Source organism: Nyctibius grandis, chromosome 5 (genome assembly GCF_013368605.1).
Source record: "Nyctibius grandis isolate bNycGra1 chromosome 5, bNycGra1.pri, whole genome shotgun sequence".
NCBI lineage: Eukaryota > Metazoa > Chordata > Aves > Nyctibiiformes > Nyctibiidae > Nyctibius > Nyctibius grandis.
The window spans coordinates 59405142-59414777 of NC_090662.1; positions in this window are offsets into that span (position 1 = coordinate 59405142).

Here is a 9636-nt window from a genome sequence, read left to right on the forward strand (position 1 = left end):
CTGCATTTCTTTTGGGGGCTGGTTTTCTGTGTGTAAACGCTGGGGTCCGACAGCGCTTTCCTTCTCAGGCTGCACAGCATAGGCACGTGGCGAGCACGCAGAAGACACACTTTAAATAACCGCACGACAATGACTCATGCCTTACCCAAGGCAGTCTGGCTGCTGGCTTATAAAGCATGAAAGCCAGTGATCTTTGGAAGAAGAGAGGATCCTACAGCGAGCAGACATATGGCTCAGTTCCTGGCCAGAAGGTGGGAGGGGTGGAAGTGTTGCTAGATGACATAGGCTGGGAGGCTGAGGCTCGCAGGCGCAGAGCTGCGGCCTCCCCTCCGCTGCCCAGCTCTGTCCTCCTGACCTGCCACCACATGCGCAGCCCCTTGTCTCTGGTATTTCCCCGAGTCAGCAGTTTTCAGAGCTCAGGGCAGCTCAGGGAAGTAGGGAAAGGGCATGTGGGAGTAGTGCCCAAGCCCAAGCATGGCCGACATGGGGGGATGTAGAGTGCTCTTTTGCCCTTTGCAGCGTTTGGCCTGTAGCACCAAGGAGGCAGACAGGGACAGGGAGTCCTGATGGCTCCAATGGACCTTCACCTTCCCTCAGGCACTCGAATCCATCCTCCATTTCTGCAGCCCCTACCGGTCCCATCACTGCCCGTCTCACTCTGCCTCCCTCTCAAACGCTCCCCTCAGCACTGTCCCCCCCTGCACCGCCTGTCCCTCTCCTCCTCCCCCAGACCCATCCTTCCATGCCTCCCACTCTCCCCTCCCCAGTTTCTAATCCTCCTGGGGACCTGCTCTGCACCCCCTTTCCTCCCCCACTTCCTGGTACCATCTCTGCACCCCTCCTCCTCCACCACCTGCAGCCACATCTTCCCCTTGGGCAGTCACCCCCCAGGACCTACTGTGGCATTTCCCCCAGCCCTCCCAAAGCCCCCCAACCCCTTCCCACAGCCATCTGCCCCAGAAGCAGCACAGCGGCTCGGCAGCTCCTGCCTGCTTTCTGCCAGCAGCCCATACCGACAGGCCAGCCTTCGCCTTTGGGCTGCACCCCGCTCTCCCTCGCCTCCTCCTCAGCCTGTGGCTGCAGCTGGGTTGCCCCTGCCAGCCACGCAAGCAGCTTTCCCCAGCCCAGAGGCTGTTTCCAGGGCCCAGGCACCCGGGAGCTGCTCATCGGCTTTGGCAGGGCAGCGTAAATGTCATGTCCCTGCCTGTTCCCAGCCCAAAGCGATGCTTGCGTGTCTCCCATTATGTAAGGCGAAGTGTGTTCGGGAGCTGGGAGGCCTCGGGCTCTCTTACGCACCATGAATGACAGCTGCAAAAATGAGATGGTGACTATTTTTAAATCTTCCCTCCCTCCTTCTCCAGCTCTTCCCTGCAGGCCCAGCCAGGCTGTGCCAATGGCCAGACCTGGCCCCACGGGGACAACTGGTACTGCTGGGCTCTGCCCTAAGCAACACTTTGTACTGCCACAGAGGAGCAAGTGCCTCAGCACAGGGCTGATGGTATCCGTAGGACACATCATCTTCCAGCCCTCCTTGCCCATCAACAGTCCCCTGACATCCTCTCCTTCACCTCTCATGGCCGTCCTTGCCAGCAGGACCCGCAGTGCCATTTTCCTCCCCCCAGCCTCTCCCTGTAATTTTAGAAAGGTCATTCCCTCCTCCTCGAGCTGCAGGGTTATCGCAATTCCTCAGAGCAGAGCGGAAGGGATCTCTGGGAAAAAAGCTACCTTCTTGTGCAGAAAAGTGATACCCCAGCACCACCCTCTCCCTCAGAGCGAGGGCAAAAGACACATGGTCTGGAGCAGGGGTCTGTGTAACTTCTCGTCTCCCAGTGAATGCTGCCAGCATGGGGGCCTGCAGGGGAGAGCCAAGGCAGGTGAGGAGCTGGCTGAGAGGCAGTGTCGGTTACAGGGAAAGGAGAGTTGTCAAAACTGGCAATGTTTTGCCTCAGAATGCTGTAAGACAGGAGCCCCTCAAGACAGAGCAATGGAAGAAGACAAGTAGTGGGTGGACATTGCCCGTGTGCTGCCACTTTGGCTCCGAATAAAGATACTCAGTTCACGGACATGCCCAGTAAAGAAATGTCTGGAGACACCAACAAGTATGAGGTACCACTTCACCTGCCATCATAGATGCTGGTCTAGACATCCCTCCTCGGGAAGGATGGTGCTGACCTGCAGCAGGTACAGAGCAGGCTTGTGAGCGGCCATTGTGAGTGTGCAGCTTGTTTAATCTAAAACAGGAGAGGCTGAGGGGGGACAAGATCCATGTGTCATAAATACCTGCTAGGGCAAAAGTCTAATTTGTACTCCTAGAACCTCATCTGGATCACAAATACATTTAGACTTAAAATTAGAAAGAAGTTCCTAGCCAGCCGTGGTATAAACTTCCATGACAGCCTGTCAGGCTGGAAAGGTGGGCAGAAGCAGCCTAATTTGGTAAGAGATCCAGCTGGCTGGTAGTCACTGCATGGCAGGAGAGGAGGGAACCCAGAATGAGCCATGCACACGTCTGAAATAAAGCTTGCAATCATGTCATTGCAATCATGCAATCATGCATGAAATAAATCATGCAAACTGTGCAAGCGGGTCCCCAGAGGGACTGGTATAGAGCTGAAACCTCAGTGTGTTGCATTCTCTTTAGATTACGTGTTATTAATCTTCTTCAGGGACCTCCTGGATCCTTGAGGAGGCAAGGAAGAGGTCACCTCTTTTCCTTCTGGGTTTTTAGGAAATTGTTTCATTCCCTTCACCTCTGTAACCTCTCTGGCCAGGGCTAGCCACAGGGTTGGGATGAAGCAGGGAGGAGGAGCGGGGCCGCTCCTGCTGCTCTTAGTCATGCTCTGGGTGTGTTGGTTTGCCTTGCTCACAGGCTCAAGACAAAGCCAGCTCTAGGGCCAGGAAGGCATCTCCCTCAGGCTTGGTGCGCTGGGGCGACCTGGGGAGATAGAGCTATTGTTCATTGGAGGAAGCAGTGCCCTTATGGGGCTCCTTGGCTGAATTTCCCCTCTTGCAGGATCTCAGGGACGCTAGAGACACCTTTGCTCTGTCCCACTTGCTCCCTCTGCTGTGTTCGTATCTTTAGGCTTCTGTGGAGCTTCACCATGAGAAGTGATGTGGTCCCTTCAGGCTGAGGTGGTCAGGACATTCCCTGGATGGTCCCTACATGCCTGGACTCTGGCACTGCACTATGGTGTGTGCAGGTCAGAAGGACAGTCAAAGTCCCAGGCCTACATTTCCACGTGGCATGGAGCCCACATTACCACATTACCATGACAAGGTCCTCAGGCTTGTGACCAGGTGTCCTGGTTTCATGGATAAAATTTATAGAATCACTTTTCTGTAATATTTAGTTTCAGTTTGTGGCCAGTCGTGGTACGGTTATCAAGGCCGTTAGCAGTGAAAGCCAGGGCAGCTGACCTAGGCTGGCCCACAGGTGTATTCTGCAACATTAACGTCAGGTTCACTATCAATGGGAAAGCTGCTGAGGAGGGGGGAGGTTTTTTTTCCTCTGCTCTCTTTTCCCCTCCCTTTTTCTCCTTCTTTTCAACGATTGCTATCCCTGGAGCGACTTGCCACCACTCTGTGGACTAAGTATAATTTTGTGTGTTTTGTATTGGTTTTCTTATTTTCTTAAATCTGTTTAAATTTTAACCCATGAGTCTCCTTCCTTTTCCCAATCCCCTTTCTCAGTTAGGGAAGGGACACTGGGTGATTGAACAACCGGTTATTGTTTAGCCCTGGGTGCGGGCTAAATGGAGACACCAGGGTGCCGGCTATTTTTGCCTGCTCCGAGTCCTCCTCGGTGCCGGGGCAGCTGGGCAGAGCCGTCCTCGAGTGGGAGCCTTGATCAGGGCTGCGCCGGGGTCAGTTCAGGAGGCTGTGGAGAGCTGCCAGAGGACAGCAGGTTCCTCGGCAGGAGGGTGGGTTACGGCTGCTTCCTCCAGCCTCTCCCCTCTTAGAGGTTACACCCGGGGCCGTGGCTGTCTCCCACCCGAGCCCCTCGGCTCATCCTCGGGGTTACCCCCACCACCACCGCAGAGGTCTCCTGGTTTGCTGTCGGGCCGCAGGGACCAGGAGGGAGCTGTGCCTAGCGCCGGGCCGGAGGAGGGGTGCCGGCTCCCGTGGCCTTGGGGTGAGGAACAGCCGCCCTGCCCACGCCGGGGCCGGGGCCGTGAGGCGGAGGCCGGGGGCGGGTGGGCGCTTCCGCAGCGCCACCTCGCGGCGACCGTTGGAAGGGCGCAGCCCGGCCGCCATTTGGGGCGTCGCTGGGGGTGCCCGGGGCGGGGAGGGGGGGCAGCGGCCTTCGCTTCCCGGGGGCTGCTCGCCCGGCGGGCGAATGCCCGGCTGGGGCTGCACAGGCAGCGGCCGAGCTGGCCCGGCGGGGCGGTGCTGCCTGCGCCAGCCTTCCTGCTGCCTCCTGCCAGGGTCAAGCTGGGCCACGCCTGAGAGGAGGCTGGAGTGAGGCGGGTGTCGGTCTCTTCTCCCAAGTAACAAGCGATAGGACGAGAGGAAACGGCCTCGAGTTGTGCCAGGGGAGGGTTAGATTGGATATCAGGAAAAATTTCTTCACTGAAAGGGTTGTCAAGCGTTGGAACAGGCTGCCCAGGGAAGTGGTGGAGTCACCATCCCTGGAGGTGTTTAAAAGACATGTAGATGTGGTGCTTAGGGACATGGTTTAGTGGAGGACTTGGCAGTGTTAGGTTAACGGTTGGACTTGATGATCTTGAAGGTCCTTTCCAACCAAAATGATGCTATGATTCTAAGTGGGCACCGGCAGCACTCCGCTTGCCCTGCTTGTGAGCCCCCCGCGCATTTCTTCACAGCAAGGTTTCGGTATCGAGACTTGGCTTAACCAGGGAGGGCAATACAGAGTTCGAAACACCTCCCTCGCCCTGTGAGCAGCCCTGCCTGTCCCGTGCACATACCCTAGAGCCTCAAGACGCCGGTGGTACTGGGCAAGGGGGAGCGATGTGCCCCTCTGAGCTGCAGCAAGCAAACGCGCAACCTGCCATGGCTACACGGACAGGAGAGATGGTACCCAGCTCCTGCAGCCACCGCTTTTCACCGTGCCTGTGGTTGCATTGATCCCCCCAGGACTCAAAGGCAGCATAAACACAGAACAATTTTTCCTTCAAAAATGTAGGGGCTGCAAAGAGCCGGGCCCTCCAGCAGCGCTGCTCAAATGGGCACCCCAGCCTGCCAGCTGTTCCCCAGCCTGGGGGCACAGGCTGGTGCCTTGGCCACCCTGCTGGGCGCTGTACAGAGCCCTCCTCTCCCAGGCAGCAGCACCCAGGGGCTCCCCCCAGGCCTAGGCTCTGATGGAGACTGGCTTTCTGCCCGACTGGGAGGCTGCCCTCCCCCAGCAAAAGGTGGCACACCACAACAACATGATATTCATCCCTTCTCAGGAGCCAATTTGGGTCAGCAGGCCTGGGTAGTGCAAAGAGTAGAGAGATCTCCTTGTGGTGAAGGTACTTGTAGGTCATGTGTCCTCACCTCTGCAAATGTCCCTGATCTCATAGATTCTGATGGGGCTTGTGCTGCATGAGGCAGTGAGCATTCGTGACAGCTCCTAGTTGCCGAGAAAGGATGTGCAGCAAGTCCCCAAAGCTGGTGTCCCATGGTAGGCCTTCAGTCTTGTAGCTTGGTGAAGCCAGCCTTACCTTCAGGATGAGGATTTGGAAATAGCACCTTTTCCTGGGCTGCAGCAGTGTCCCAAGCAGGAGCAGGACACTGGAGCACCCATTGCTTGCTGGATTGAGGCAGTACATGAATTGAGGCAGTACATGTGAGGAGGCTATTTCTCAAATTAGGTATTTTACATTTAGAAATAGCGTATAAAGCCTTAGGAGCAAACAAGCAGCCAGCAGGATAAAATGGATGCATTGGCTGACTGGTGACAAAGACTAAAGCTGGCTGAAGCAGCTGCTGTTTGGGAGCCACAGGCAACCTTCTATAGCATGAGTGGGTTGAGAAGCACTGCAGCACAAGATGCACCCACAGCACAAAGTCTGGAGCAGGGCAGTGCAGGTGCATGGCCTATTGCTACCACACTGCCACCATGGAACATGAACGTGGATTTGGCTCAAAGGCTTGCTACTCTGGGGCTCAACCAGGGCTGGGGTGGTAAGCCTGCTCTCACAAGCTGGAAGCAAATTTCAGGATTAAAGCATTCAAGAGCCATTTTGATCATGAACTTGTGACCAAGCACAAGAGGGAAAAGGTACGTGAACTCATCTCTTGCCACACCTGGAATACTGCCAGCACCTTTCCTCTCTACTCTGCCTAGCTACCTCGCAAGCCAGCCTCTTCTGCCTCCTTCCCTTTCCGGAGGGGAGGAAGGCTGGTCCCATATTGTCCTTTTGCAATTATTTCCCAAAGCCACCCCACCCACCCACAAGTCTATTATACCTACACTGCCAGCTTCTGGCTTGACTCCCTCACAGTCAGTTTGCTCCCAATTTCCTTCCATTGCCCTCACTCCTCAGAAGCCTCCTCAGATCTCACATGCAGCACTGATCTCCCTTCCCACCTCCTCTCCCAGCATCACAGGCTGGACAACTGGGGCAGGGCAGAAGACAACCTCTTGCTCCGAGGCCTCTACGTAACCACATCTCTAGCCCCTCTGTGTCTCCTCCTTCCAGGGCAGGAGCAGGGCTCCAGTGTCACACTGCAGGCAGAGGCTATGCTGGCTGGTGAGTCTGGTATATACACAGGGTCTCCAGCAATGTTTCACCCACATCCATAAGCTGGAACTCACACCCTGTTGCAGGTCCTGCTACTTCCCCAGGCACAGAGTAGGCTGCCTCCCAAGCTTTGGGTGTCAGCAGAGGTGTTAGCCTGCTCTTCAGACACTGCCATTTCTTCTTGCTTGAATAGTCACACAGGGCTACCATGCCATGGAGATGCCTGAAGGGGAATTCAGAGGCAAGTAGAAGTTGAAACTGCTTTCACAATCTGGTCACCCCACAGATTTAGCCTCTCAAAGCCCAACAGTCTTTCCAGCTGTGAGAGAATTGCATCATTTGAAAGCCACGCAAGACACTTAAAATATTTTCTCAATGGCCATGTCTAGCCAACAACCACAACCAACAGCAAGCAAAAACCCAGAAGAGCTTGGTGGATGCAGCTCTTGCACATTTCTCAACCAAGGCATTCTAGCTGCCTCTACAGAGCACTACAAACCAAAGAGGAGCCAGATCCTTTTCCTGCTCCTTCGCGGATCTGGTGTAGCCAGGAGGAGCAAAAACAAGTGGAAACGCATTTGAGGTACTGAGGTCAGCAGATCCCCCCAACACACGACAGGAAGGAGGTTGAGTAAGAAGCTGCCATTTTTTCCACTGCCATCTTTCAGATCACTAATGGCTGCAAAAAAATTTCCTGAAGGGAACTAGTAATACAATGTGCGGAGTTAGCAAGTTTATAAACTTGCTCCCCACCCACCCAAGAGAACATCCAAGCTCCTTGAAAAGAAGGCACTGTATAGTAAACATCCATGCTGCCACCAGCTGCCCTCACAACAGGGAAAAAGATACCAAATATCCTCCAGTGATTCTGTGTCAAGGCCATGTAGCACCAGAAAGATACAAGGATGTGCTGGATGTATCCACTCAGTTTCTACTGCAATTCCTTGTTTTGACCATGTCAAGTCTTCGGCCTTCAGCACATGGCCCAGGCCAGGCCCCTCCCTCTAAATAGGCAGGTTTTTAGCTTTTACACACAAATTGCCTGGGTCACTAATCATGCCATGGCTCTGGAAGATAGCCAGAGCCAAACAACTAATTGACACTTAATTTCTTCCTTCTGCAAAACCATACAAATTTGTCTACTATGGTAGGTTGCAGGTAATCGTCTTCATACATACGTTTCAAAATTATACCGCTGAATGACCAGACGAGATGCCAGCCTGGTCTTCATAGACCTTCTAGTGCCTGGACTAGATATCTTTTCCCTCCCTCAAATGTCAGGAAATGGTCACTGAGTTCATCTAGATGAGAGAGCCCTACCTGCAGAGTTGGATCAGAAATCCTATCTTTCCCTGTTCCTCCTGTTTAGAATTTGATTTCCTTCCTACCGCCCCCCATCACTAATCACACAAGATACCTTTTACAGAAGCAAAAAAAACAACAAACTCTACCTTACTGCAGTTTCTAGATATGCTAAAATATTTCAGATACACTAAAATACCAGTGATCTAATTTTCCTTGAGAGCATGCGTCTCAGGTAGAAGTGTCATGGACTGTTAAGAGGCCAAGGAAAGTGAACACATCCTTTTCTGGAAGCCGCCCTTTCCGCCAAGAAGCAGTGAATGTATAGAAGACATATATTTCTTACTAGGCTGATCTTCACCTGCCAGCCCTTGAAAAAAAACAACTAAAAAAAAGCCAAACTAAACAGCCAAGGTTTAGGTCAAAAAATGGAAAGGAATGGAGAAAGCTGTCCTCATGGTCAAAACTTATTTATTGTAAACTCTGCTTCTTCCCATGAAAGAAAAAATCCTAAATTATGGTTATTCTGTGGTGGTTGTCAGCCCCAAAGCAGCAGACAAAGCAAGGATCAAGTGTATGCAGCTGACTACTGTTGTTAGGCTTTCTCCCTCTACCTGAGAGAGCTCAACCTAGAGTCACTACAGGACAAATGCAAAACCTTGCAAAGTTTTTTGAAATCAATTAATACAGAAGAGTGGGGAATTGTATACCTGTTACCAGCACACCTAACAGTTAACACATGGGAAATGCACAGCAAGAGCCGAATCCTAAAAGGTGATCGGCTGCTTTAATGTCTACCAGCTCCAACGCAAATGGCTGGCAGTTGACGTGTACAGTGCACTGTTGGGGGATATTATTGCAGCTAACAGAAAGAATCAAGAGCTGAAGTCAACAAGCTCTCCAAGCAAGGCCACAGGCCTATCTCCTGTGTGCTTCCCACAGAGCCTCTGCCAGACTTAGCACCTGCAAGGCCACAGGCCCATCTCCTGTGTGCTTCCCACGGAGCCTCTGCATACTTGACAGTAAACATCACTGTGAACAGTGCTGGACTTGGCACCTGCAGGATCACGGTACAGCACAGGGGGATGGTGAAAGGACTGACCAATGGGAGGTTGCAGGGGGGAGCATGGACAAAAAGACTTAACGTATCATAAGAGGGTTGCTACGGCATGATTGCTATTAAGCACCAATCATAATAAAGTAGGAGCGTGCACGGAAATAGAATAGTATAAATGTACCCTCAGATACGTGAATAAACGAGATCTGCTTAACGATCATATTGGTCTGTGTGCAGTTACTCCGAGCCCTCTCGCGAACACCGACAAGTAGTGCCCGAACAGGGACTCTTCGGCAGGAGACTGCGGAGAAGCAGCGGACAACAGACTGAAGGGGGAAGAGAGGAAGCCAGCTGTAGAGCATTGCCCCAACACTGGATTCTTGCACCGGGAGAAAGAAACGGATGCGGTAAGCCCAAGTTCTATTGCTAGCGGAGGAAAAACCTGGGTAGGGCTTCCCAGGCAGCTGGGGAGGAGATGGGGTCTACCCTGACCAAGACAGAAGTGGCAGTGGTGAAACTCCTCCAACATATACTCTCTGCGAGAGGAATTAAAGATGATGAAGCTGCATTAAAGCAGTTGCTGTTCTGGGC